Source organism: Pithys albifrons, chromosome 3 (genome assembly GCF_047495875.1).
Source record: "Pithys albifrons albifrons isolate INPA30051 chromosome 3, PitAlb_v1, whole genome shotgun sequence".
NCBI lineage: Eukaryota > Metazoa > Chordata > Aves > Passeriformes > Thamnophilidae > Pithys > Pithys albifrons.
Window position 1 is genome coordinate 39,120,735 of NC_092460.1, and position 12,894 is coordinate 39,133,628.

At 38.7% G+C, this 12,894-nt stretch overlaps 1 pseudogene; it reads right to left on the reverse strand.

The window, feature by feature from the left end:
* Nucleotides 1-11,655: 11,655 nt before the first annotated feature.
* On the reverse strand, nucleotides 11,656-12,894 carry LOC139669562 (probable G-protein coupled receptor 19; annotated as a pseudogene).

Below are 12,894 nucleotides of genomic sequence, written 5' to 3' on the forward strand. Positions count from 1 at the left end.
TTCCCCTGCTCTGCCCCAGCTTATCAGGTCCCACCCTAACAAAGGTCCCTCCCTTTTGGCTGCCTTATATGGCTGCCCTTGCAAAAGACAGACAGAGAACCAAGGAACAGTTTGGGTGATTTCAGAGAGAAGCTACTTCTGCCTCTTCTGGTTGTCAAAACTAGCAATCACAAGCAACAGCTTAATTTTGCTGAGGATAATGGTCCTTTCCCTCCCAGTCCTTTTCTTATCTGCATACACTTCATTGCAATGGGTTAAAAGCAGCATTTCCTTATTGTACATATTTAAACGCTGAATTAGGTGTTGCTTGTAGCTGCAGCGGGTTTTCATATTGAGTAAGTCTAAACAGGCAGCTTCAGTTGTTTGGGCTTTTTTCCATCAAAGTTTTGGCAAAGCCAAAAGCAGCACTTTGTTGTTACATCAAGTAATGGAAAATCAGAGTTCTTTAATGTTGTTGCCTTTCTGAACTACAGCTCATTTTTTGTATTAATTTAAAAGGAAGAGAATCCCAAACATAACCATTGACCTTTCTAATCAGGAATGAGAAAGTGAATACTGCTGTTTCTCTCTTTTCCTCCCTTTTGTAACAGCAGACTATTGTCTGCAATGCCAGCATTTTGAACATGAGATGCTTCCCACTTTTCCAAAGCCATATGGCTGAGAATGGAACAAACCATTTCACCTTTTGGTTATCATCAGTGGGGAATGTGCCATTGCAGTCTTCAACTTTTATCATAATTGTTCATGGGTCTAAGACCTGTCTTTGGAAGGATTATTCCAGAAAGTTATTTTTTTTTATTTTCCCAGTTGTATTTGCATACCACTGGAAGCAAAACAAAACACACACACACACAAAACCCCAAGCCCAAACCACCTTAGTGGTTTGGGGGTTTTTGGTTTATTTTTTGTTTGTTTTGGTTTGGTTTGTTGTTTTTTTGTTTTTGTTTTTTTTAAATATATGTAGTCTGGTTTGCTTCTCTCAAAATCACCCCTCCAGAACATTTTTCTTGGATGCTGTGTTACTCAGTTTACACTGTGCACAGAATTGAATACTCCACACAGTACTGAAGGTGAGCAGACATTGAGAACTGATACCTGACTGGAGCCACACAGATCATCCTTCTTTTTTGCTCATGCTTATTCCTTTAAATTCTTTCTGTGTATCAATTAATACTTTTATACTTAACTTATGTAAACTTTTCCAGACAGTAATTTCCTAAAAGAAAAAACTGCTGTCTGTCCTCACCTCTGATCTCTCCTGAATATAAATTATTCCAGCTCTACGGAAGTAGCATTTAAAAAAAAAAACAAACCACAAAACAAATAAACAAACAAAAAAATCCTCACGAAACGGTAATTATCTTGGATATTTTAAAGTTAAAAATAAGCTTCCTTTGAGGGAAAAAAAAAGTATCCAGCTATACTGCAAATGCAGAAACTCAACATAATAGCAGCAGGTCAGAAATAGAAACCAGAGCACCTGACTCCTACATCTTGATCAAGGAAAAGATGATTTAGTGGTAAGATTTTATTAGACTAAACTGTGGAAGACATGAACTCATTCCTTTACATACCCCTTAAACATAGTATATCACATCTTTGGGTCAAAATCTCAAAAGGCAATTAGTCACCAAACTAATTTATGTCTTACGTGAAATGCATGATTTCAGGAATGCCTAAATGTTGAAGTTTTCATTGGTAACATTATATTATATATAGCACCCTGCAACTGCATATATACAAATGTGTGACTTTTATGGCTGGACTCCCATTGCGTGTTTAATTTTGATGGGTCTGGTGCCACCCACGTGTTCAGAGAGCACATCTCCCTCCCCCTGACAGCACTGCATTTAGCACTAGACATAGCAAACTTGGTAATTTATAACCAAAGGGCCAGGATGGGGAAGCAAAGGGAAATGTCTGGTTTTGAGATGCATATTTGAACCCCTTCTTAATGTGGAGGCATTTCTCAGGAAAGTAATCTAAACACAACACCACTGATATCATCCATCACTGTCTCCTCTGGGAGTTGGATTTTAGAAGAAAAGTGTGAATGAGTCATGCAAGAAACAAAAAGGGGTAATATGGAGCCCAAGTGCTAGAAAATATTTTGAAGGGTAAATAATAGATGAGAATTGCAAAACATTCCCGCGCTCCTCTGTCCATTTCCAATTCCATTCTCAGGACATAAGCCTTCTGCATACAACACTCTGGAACATCGACATTGGGTTTGTGAACTCCACTTCCAGGACTGGATGCCTAGAAGTTAGACACTGCTGAGTTCTGGTTTAGCTCTAGACTCTTTTCCTTGCAGTGATCATGTTAGGGCACACATTCAGCATGTTGTGTGGGTTGACCTAATTGTGCCCAGGTTGCCTTTAAGGGGAAAAATGCCAACCTTTGCTTTCTGCTTAAGCTTCCCAGCCAGGTGGGCCAAGGGTCTTATAAGTAAACCAAAGTTTACTATGCATACTTACGGATCTTGAAATGGGGTATAGACTTGACCTCCAAGTTCACATAACAATACTCCCTGTACTTTTCATTTTTGAAGTGTAGGTTAAAAAGTGGGGCAATACTTGTCTTGCAAATATGTCAGGCAGTTGTCTATAGAGCACTTTGCAATCCATGCAATGTGCACCACAAATTTCATTATTCTTCACAAGGACATGCTGATGGTAAGCTAAGATTATCATGACTTATGTACTATAACATTGGAAGGATGGTACATAAAACCCCAGCAGATTGTGACACTGGGCTTCCATTCCCTCCAAAAGTTTTCCAAGTTAAATATATTGTAGCATTTTACTGCACAGGGAAAAATCTGAAGTGGTAAATTGCCTTTTATGCGTCTGCTGGCATTACATCATTATTTTTGTACTAATATAGATAGTCTAGAAGGCTGACCACTTGACCCAGAATAGTATCTAGCAATTCCATAAATCGCATTTCCATGATGGGATTGCTGTAAAAATTTAACTCCTTCAGTTATGTAGAGGTTTCATCTCTGGTCAAAATTAAACTAAAATATTTTACTAGAAGAATCAAATAAAAAATGCAAGTTCTTCAAGAAATGCCTAAACCTAGAAGGAGCTGTGATGTGAGAAAATGTTAGTCTCTTGGTATGATACACACTATGAATGTATAGATCTTATAAAAAATCTTATTCTAAGATCTACACTATGGTTTTTATCCTAATTCTAATTAATTCTATCTGTCTGATGGAAATATGAATTAGTCCATTAAATCACATGATCATTACAGAAGGAACTAGTAGCAACTTTCATATCAGTTCCTCTGCCTGTTCCCACCACACCTGTCCCTTCCATTTTTTTGAAATACATCAACATTGTAAGCATACAGGATGAAATTTTTTTTGGAAATATCTAGTTCTGTTTTTGACTGGCTGGTTGAAATGCCATTCAGCAACCTTTGACCATGCAGACAGAGAAAAATATGCAATTCTTGAAATAAGCCCCACTGATAACTGATATATAGCAATCCAAAATGAAAACAAACGTATAATAGTCCTCCTTTTGCTTATTCTCTATCTCTCTTTTTTTCTTTCTCTTCCATTTCACCAACCATCCACTCTTTTCAGGCAAACTCTGCCATTTAGTGCCATGAAAAGGGAAGAAGGGCTGGTTGCAGTGATAGTACAATGTTGCTATTAAATTTTCCATATTAAACCCTGAGTGACATGATGAAGATGCAACCCAAATGGGAGGGTGAGAAGGATATCAGTGTTAAATATCCACTGGCAAACTGGTCCCTTAATTTGAAGGATGAAGTTTTCAGTCTAAAAATAGTAACAGCAGTGCACACACCCAAGGGTATGGCCCACAATCAGAGCTCCTGTGGCAGTCTTCACCCTACAGGAATCACAAGAGGGGGAAAGCTCAACAGCTTGTCTATTGAAACCATATTCCATTCCACAGAATGTTCAAGGGTGCCCACGGGATTCAGCACCCTAGAGAGAGCAAGAGACACTGCCCAAGGATCCTCCCCCACCCCAACACAGATCCTCCACCCCCCAAAACTTATGTATCACCACAAGCAGCTAAGAGGGAACCTAAACCCTATTAAACTCTCACAAAAAATGCACACAAAGCATTTGATGCAAAGAGCTTCCAGATCATGCCCGCCACAAACAAGAAGATGCAGGTATAAAGTTTTCTTCAGTTAGTCCTGGTAAAAGAAGGGAATTCACGTTTTCAAAGGAGTTCTTCTGATTAGGTTGCTTGTGAAACTGGGCCAACATCTGGAATAACACTTGTGAGCTCCTGTCCTTATTTTCATCTATTCTCAAATCATGATTTACATCACTAAAGAGCTATGGACTAGTGAGTCCTTGCCCAGGGTGGGTGCATCTGTGGGATGTTGCATGGGAAGCATCTCTGATACAAAAAAATGTGTGTGGGAGGAGTACATAAAGACACCCTGGAAAAGCACAGGTGGCAGCACTATGAGGAAAGGACACTGCTCCCAAGCATTTGCCCTGTAAAATTCTTAAATTTTTTGTGGGATTTGTTATTTCTGAGTATGCTTGCATTTATGACTATTTAAAACTATAATGGAAATTCTGAAAACTTCTTTAAATTATTGCTACCTGATGCTCCTTCACAGCTGTATGTGAAATCATAACTTGGTTGGAAAGGTTAATGGACATAAGCCATTCAGAGCAGGTGAGACCCCTCCCAACTCTTCAGGCTGTGTCAGTTTGTCACCTGCCACTCACCATCTGCCACAAGTGACAGCTGCCTTTTCTACTTGCCTTTCAACCATATTTAGCCACACTAAATCCAAAGGCCAGCTGGGGCACATGGGATATCCCTGCATGATGCCTTACAAGGTCTCTGCCCAGAAGAACAGGTATGAACAGTTAAGCTTTTCACTCACCAGGATGAGACCCAGGAATCCTGTCTCCCTTTGGACTAGTATTATTAACAGCTTGGCTTTTGAGGCAACATTTTCAGAGAAGACTTAAAAACTTTAGAGGTCACTGACTGTAAAGAGTAGGTAAATCCCTACGTTATGAAGATAAAAGTGAATGGCTACTGAAGTTATATATTTCACTTCCTTATCTCATCACATTTCTAATTGCCAAGTGGTTCAGGATGAGGAAAGATGAGCAGCAGAAAGGGTTATTTTTATTCTTTGTTAACTCTGCTTTTGTGCAATTTCTGTTTTATGCCATCAATTAAGTAAAATATCCATTTTGAAGTCAATACTATCCTTATTTCACAAAAGGCCTTAGTTATTAATTACCTTAAAGACCTTAGATTACTCTTTGACCAGCAAAATTTCTCTAGGCAAGGCTTAATATTCCTTATACTTGAAAGAAGGAGCCTGGTGCTGGGAATGAATCTATCTGTATATTTATTCTCATACAAAACATCACCATTTTTGGAATCTTTATTTCTGAATTTTTCTTTCATTTTTATGAGTTCTGTGGGACCAACAGCCATCCAACACTCATCTCTTAAAAAATGCACACATTTTCATTTTTTAAACTTTAATTACAGCATGGATGTCATGTAGTCAGCTTTTGTGTGTGTGTGTGTTTGAAAAATTCCAGATAAGCAAATTAATTGTGTGGCTTAACTATCATTTCACAACATTTCAGGATGGTTTTCACTTTTCCATGAAGAATTTATATATTCTGTGCCTCAGGCTCTTAGCTTGGTATCCTGTTGCTTATTCTGCTTCACTTCACCTTGTCTTCCCCTACAAGGAGGGGAGGGATGAAAGCTGGAGAACCAAAGAGTTGACAAAGGAGTGTGTTTTCCTCTGAAGGAAGGAACTGTGAAAAGTATTAATTCCATGACTTTTGCACCGAAGTTCATCTAAGTTTCAAGTGCACTACTTTCCATTAGACAGATACTGTGCCAATGCCCTTGTACTGTCATTTCAGTAGGCTTTGGAAAGAAGAGAATTGTTAAATTCAAATATTGAGAATAAGGTAAAATTTATATTATGAGAGTGCATTTTCTAACTTGGAATTAATCACTGATTAAGAAAACTTTGTTTATTGAAAGCCAGCATGATAGGGTCCTGATCCTGTTTGCCATTTGAGGCACTACAGTAAATCAAGTAATAATTATAATGCATTCCATAAGAGTTGCTTTAAAGAATGATGCAGTCAAATTCCAGCATTCTTATGTTATTCTACCTGGACAACAGCTTGGTGCGCAGTTCAAGGCATGCTTGGTCTTTTAGTTTAGTGCTCTTCACTAGGTCAGCAGAAATTTAATCATAGTATAACTTTATAGAAACCCATAGTATTTTTAATATCTGTATATTAATAAATTGTATGAGCCATGTAGGTTAAGGTATCTGTTGTTATGCTCATGTTGCATAGAAGGAAAACAAAATTGCTACTTGAAATACCGTCCCTATTGTCAGTGTTGAGGAGATATCAGATAGCAGGCATGGAGAGCCTTCAAATAATGAAGCAATATAAATTCTTGTATAGAGAACTTCAACTGTTACTTGATGCCTATCTTCAATTATATTAAGTGTCCCAGCATTGTTTGATTGGGTTTGTTTAAATCATTAGTGATGCACTGGAGGAAAAGGATACTGTTATTGGTTCTGAGGTTGTAACTCAATACCAGGAAAAGTGGATGCTTATTTCAAGTATATTTGAACAGATTGAACAAAAAGGAACTATGGCTTCAGTAGGGACTTTTCACATAGGGACTGTGTGTTCTAACTGAAGAGACAGTTTGGGAAGATGACAAGGATCCTTTAAGAATAAGTACTATTGTGCATTTTTACATTTATATATATGAGATTAAAAAGTCAGCTAAGACATTTTATTCATTTTAGTTAAAGATTTCCACAGAGCTTCTTTGCTGTAGGCTGGGGACTCTTTTATACAATCTTCAGTTGATTACATAGCTGACATTAAAGAGAAGTAAACTACACCTGACATTCTTATTGTAATAGATCCACGTTACCTTCTCTTTCTATACTAAGCGTGAGCCTGAGGCAGTAGGTTTTCTGAAATTATACAGCTCATGCCCAAAAGAGAGAATATCCTCAGCAAGTAATCTCCTATTTCTTACTTCCATCACCTGTAATTCTTTTAAGACAAATGTCCATTACTTTTTCTGGCACTTCTAAACTCTTTACTGCTTCTAGAGTATGTCACATGCAGTGAACATGTGCAACATGATCAGAAAGGCAGGCATAACTTATTCTGCATAGATTTAAAAAGGACAATCACAGAGGCTGGGCAAGGGTCTTTACACAGTGTTTCAAGCAATCAAATTAACCCAGGCTGACTCAGCTTTTGCATGCACAGAAGGGCATTGAGCTGCCTGGTCAGTGCTGTGCCACTGGTTGGTGCACTCAGAATGTCAACCAGGAGGTTTTGACCAGAGAAGCAGATTCCCTCTTTCACCAGTAAAACTTTGGTTATGGAATGGTCCATGGGAAATTGAATCTGACTGGGAAAATTAAAGAGGAATCATAATCTCTTGTTGAGAGAGATGAGAGAGCCCTTGTAAATGCTGGATTCTTCACGAAGGGGATGGGGGAGAAAAATTCACAAAAATGGAAAGGAAAAAAGTGCTAACATAATCTGTGATTTAACTCTACGCAGTGAACAAACACTAATCTAACACCTCCGGTACCTTTCTTCTTACCTGACTTTCTAAATAGCATGTCTGTACACCATTTTTATGCAAAACTGTAGTTTCAAACAAAAGGAAAAAAAATTGTTCCAATTCCACTGTTATGTAACTGAAAATGTTTTTTAAATAGTGTGTGCATCTCAAAACACAGGAAGAACACGTGTATACTGAAGAAGTATACAAAGAATGTGTCCTGAGGTGAATTCCAGTTGATAGGTCTGTTGATTTCAATGTACTTGTAAGGGGACTACAATAGCCATAGAGTGCTTAATCTTGACTAGTTCCTCTGTGACGGAATTAAGCTATTCCTCATGAAAAAAGCAGACAAATGAAGCATTCAAGTATAAATACATTCAAAACACAGATAACACTACTTTCTTTTATTTTTTAGATTTCTGGAAAGGCTTCCTAAGATGAAAAAAGATTAAATGAAAAAAATTACCATGGACGTATGAATTGAACAGTAACATCTGCCAAAGATAATTATATATAGTGGTTATAATAAATAGCAACAAAGTACTTTATTTATGCAGTAATTTTGAATGACAAGTGATAGCGCATGAAAAACTGAAAAATACTGTATTGGAATTGCACTCTTGGTTTTGTCCCATGGTCACTTGCAATGTATTATCGACAGCAATTTCTCCTTTTTTTTTCTTTCACTCTTCAGTTTTAAAAAGATCAAGCCTTTCTCAAGTGTTAGGGAGCTAATAATGATCAGACAAAATGGACTTATGCCCTTACAGAAAAATAACTAAACAGCAGAGGAAATATGGAAGCACTCAAGTATCTTGTCATGCAAATACCACATAACTGAATTCCAGGAAAGAATAAGCAATATGGTATTTTAAACAGTTTCCTTGGCACTTACTAACAATAGTGGTGACATGTTTTTCTCTGCTTTTATTTTGTGAGAAATCACCTCTGACTGTGTGGACTGGATGTTTTCAGGTACATCTGTTGGAGAAGCCAGACAAGATGGAATGGAGTCCTGATGGAAGATTTTGAGCAAACTTTGTGGCTGCAAAAATCCCTCTCATTCTAGTACATGTCACAGAATTAATACACTCAACTGAACATGATGAGATTAACAAAGACATTCTGGATCTGAGGCACTTCAGTCCAGTTTTAACCAACTTTTGGAAATCTGTGTTTAGCTTGGCTGAATCAAAAAAATCTAAATAAAGACAACTGTGATAAGATATAATTAGATCTGTTTAAAATAAGCTGTAGAAAAGAAGCTGCCTTGGCAGGAAGGATTCTGGAGGAAGCAAGAAACCTTAAGAGCTCTGTATTCTGGCAACTAGAACATCCTATTTCTTTAAAAACACCCTGTTGAAGCATACAATTTGATTTCTTCTTGAATAAAGTCTAATACAAGTAGCAGAGCGCTGAATATAGATCATTCTACTGAAAGCTGATGTTTAAACAATAATTGTGACTAACTAACTAGGAGAACCAGGAAAATTTGAAGAGGGTTTTAAAATTAATTAATAACGTTTGATACTGCAACCCAAGATGTGCAAGTGACCCACAGTGAAGTCATGAAACAAGAACTCCAAGCTAATGCATAACACCTGCAGCTGACCTTGTTCTGTTACTGGCACTACTACTTTGAAAAACAAGAATCTCTACTTATGTTACCCTAATGTGGAAAATAAGATAAAATGCAGTGTCTTCCAAGAATGTTCTAGTGAAAATACAGAGCAGGACTTCAGAAGGTCAGTAAGACCAGCTAAGTCATTGTCTTGTATTTGTAAAATTCACTAACTATATTGTGTTAATGTAAACCAAAGATTTATCAATTTTACATATTAACACAATTCTCTACTTTGTATTAATGTGCAATAACTGACTTGCAAGGCTTCTGGCACGAGTATGTTGACAGGAGCAAAGGTGTTTGCAAATACAGAGCATTTCTCTTGACCTCAACAGTGACACATCATTGTGAAGGCAGTAGGATATGTCTGACGAATATACTAAAATGAAGTTGCAATAATATATTCTTTTTTAATTGGAAAAGCAGTTTCTTTTTATAAGGGATATTTGTGAATGCATTATATGATAGTTATTGTCATATACTGATTGTTAATTTTATATCCCATAGGTACAGCATGAAGAATATGTACTCTCCAGAGGTGTGTCCATGCACTTTACTACTGCTAACAATTCAACTTTCAGTTCAGGACATAAAATTTTCAGCTTTCAGTTTCATGATAGATTCAACCCCTTTGAGCACCCAAGGCCGGATCCTCACTTGAATGTCTAGCTGTCTTTGATCTCTGGACATTTTAGATTCAGAATTAACCTTGAGAATACAAATGTCTATATAATTTAAATAATTAAAAAAAAAATAATTAATTTTAGTTTTGAACACTTATCCACGCTGCTATTAAAATTTCATCACATCTTCTTTTTGTTCCTTTTCCACCCTCTGTTTACAATGGATGGACATTCCATAATTCAAAATTTGTAAAATTAACAGAAATCTCATATAAATCTATAATCCAAAAGTTTATATTTTAATCAGCAGTAGTAATCAACCACTGCCCATCATTCATGACCAATAATTGTGTTAAAGTGGATGGAGTCATTGTGAGATGCTGTATTAATAATGAAAGGCTGAAGCACATTGCAGCTATGTTGCAATTTGAAACAAATAGATTAAAAACAGAACTCTGAGCAAGTCCAGCGACACAAGTACCTTGCTACAAAAAAACCCAATTAACATCTGCATCTAACACATCCTGAGATGCAGAAAAATAGTTGAAATTTCAGAAAAGCAGCACTCCCTAGTCCAGATTTACATATGACAGCATCACCATTTTGTTTCCATGTCACAGGGCTGAACCAATCGCATTTTTCTGAAGAAATCCATGGAGCTTTGCTTACAGAGGTTGTTGAAAAAGCCTGTCCCTGTTTTGGGGAAACAAAGACCATGCAGTGACTGAGAAGTTGTACTTTTCCTCGTAAGAGGAAGAACCTGAGTTGGAGGAGACTGTGGGAAGCCCTTATCAGAGTCTGCAGTTTCTCCAGAGGGGAAGCAGAGGAGCAGCACCTACCTCTGCTCTATGTGACCAGTGACAGGATCTGAGGGAATGGCTGGAGCCATCAGTAGAGGTTTAGGTTGGATATTGGGGAAAGGTTCTTCACCCAGAGGGTGGTTGGGCACACGAACGGGCTTCCCAAGGAAGTGGTCACGTCACCAAATCTAACAAAGCTCAAGGAGTGTTTGGACAATGTTCTCAGGCACATGGTGGAATTCTTGAGGCCACATGGTGCAGAGCCAGGGGTCCCACTCAGCTCAGGGTATTCCATGACTCCATGCACTCTCCCAGTCCAAGACACAGGGACAGACCTCGGGATGGTGAAGAACAAGGTGGGCAGTGTTAGGAACCCCTTATGCAGTCAAACCCTGGTGAAACAATCCATTGGGACTGTTCCAGGAGGAGGTAATTCCCAAACAGAAATGGAGGCACAAGAGGACAGGGAGGAGATACAATTCTAGAATCATTTAGGTTAGAAAGACCCTCCAGATCATCCAGTTAAACTACTAATCCAATATTACTTTTTCCACCAAACCAGTGGGCTCTGAACAAGAGAGACAAGGCCAGTGCAACAGTATTCACAGGGACAAAACAGAAGGAATGGCTTTGTGTAGATTTAGATACTTATGCACAATGGCCCATCCCATACAGGGATTAAAACAAGCAGTGTTTTTCTTTCCCTTTCTTGCCTACAGACAGAGAGTGTAAGGACTCTTGTTTTGTAGAAAAATATTGCTCATGATTCCAGGAGAGGAGTTCCCCAAAGCAGAACATGATAACTGAAATGAAATAAAACAAATGCATCAAAACCAAGGCATTTAATATAATAGATCATATTTTATTTTGTACCCTAAAATGTGTGCTGAAATATGTAACTATACATTGCTTCAAATGGTGAAAGATCCTCCCTCTTCTAGGCATCTATAGCACCACCATAGCACATACATTGCTTTTCAAAGCAATGAAGCCCCTTAGGCAAACATATTTGGGCTATTTGACTCATCAGTCCTGGAAAGGTCATACTTCTTAACCTCTCTGTTAAAAGCATCAGAGGTGGAGTCTTTGGTGACAGTTTGGGCTGGTGCTGGGATATCTGTGATTCAAATATAATACTTTCTGGTTGTCTCAGAAGTGGTGGTAGTGGTGAAGATGCTGCTTCTGTGGTATTTCCTGGCAGATATGTAAAAGGTTTCTTTCATCCCTCTTCTTAAGTTTGCATTATAGATGTAGAAGAGGATAAGCTTGGAGGCTGAGGAACTGAAAGAGATCCAGGTGGTGACCAAGAAAACCAAGGAGCTCTTTCTGTAGTCTGTTTCCTGTAGGTACCACAGCTGTACCATGTAGAAAGGGAACCAGAACAGGAGGAAAACTGAGGTGAAGATTTTATCTTCTTGAGATAAAATTTGTTTTCCTCCTGCCAGCTGTGTCTTCAGTGCCTTTTCTCTGAATGCAGGTGAAGAGTTCCTTGTAGTAGAGGATAATGTAGGTGGATGGAAACAAAAATGACAGCACTGGAAGGTGGGTGATAATGGAGGTGACCCCTTGCCAAGAATGAGGGAGAAAAAAGTTGCAGTGGTGGCCTTTGCTGGAGTTGTAGAGCAAACAAGCTGGTGATGCAAACAGAGCACCCCAGAGCCAAGAGGTCAGAATCACTTCCTTGGCTTTCTCCCTGGACACTTTGAAGCTTTCTCCCTGGTCACTTTGAAGCTCAGGGGGTAGACAATAGTGTAGAATTGATCCACACCTATGGAGAAAAGCACATGAATCTGGACTCCTGGGGTGAGGTACTGTACGTACCTTGCCAGCTTGCACATCCCATTCCCCAGGATCCACCTGCCGTAGGTCAGCTGAAGAAGCAGGAAGGGCACACTCACAACAGTGGTGAGCAGGTCTGCACAAGCCAAGGAGACCATAAAATAGTTGGTGGGGGATTATGTCCTCCTTCTTCTGTGGATCACTAAGCAAAGGAGGGAGTTTCCCAAGATGGAAACCAGCCACAACACTCCCCAAACTATGCTGGCTGCTGCAATTTCCCCTGGCCTCAGTCCATAGTCTAAGCGAGTGTGGTTCCTGCTTGAGCCAGGTCCTGTGGATGGAGATTCTGTCATCTCATAGCCAGCAGGAAGGATCGAGGTTTTGGGGTTGCTCATGTACTGCAGCAGGATCAGTAACAGATGAAGAAAAGGATTGCTGCTGTTATCCATGCTTTG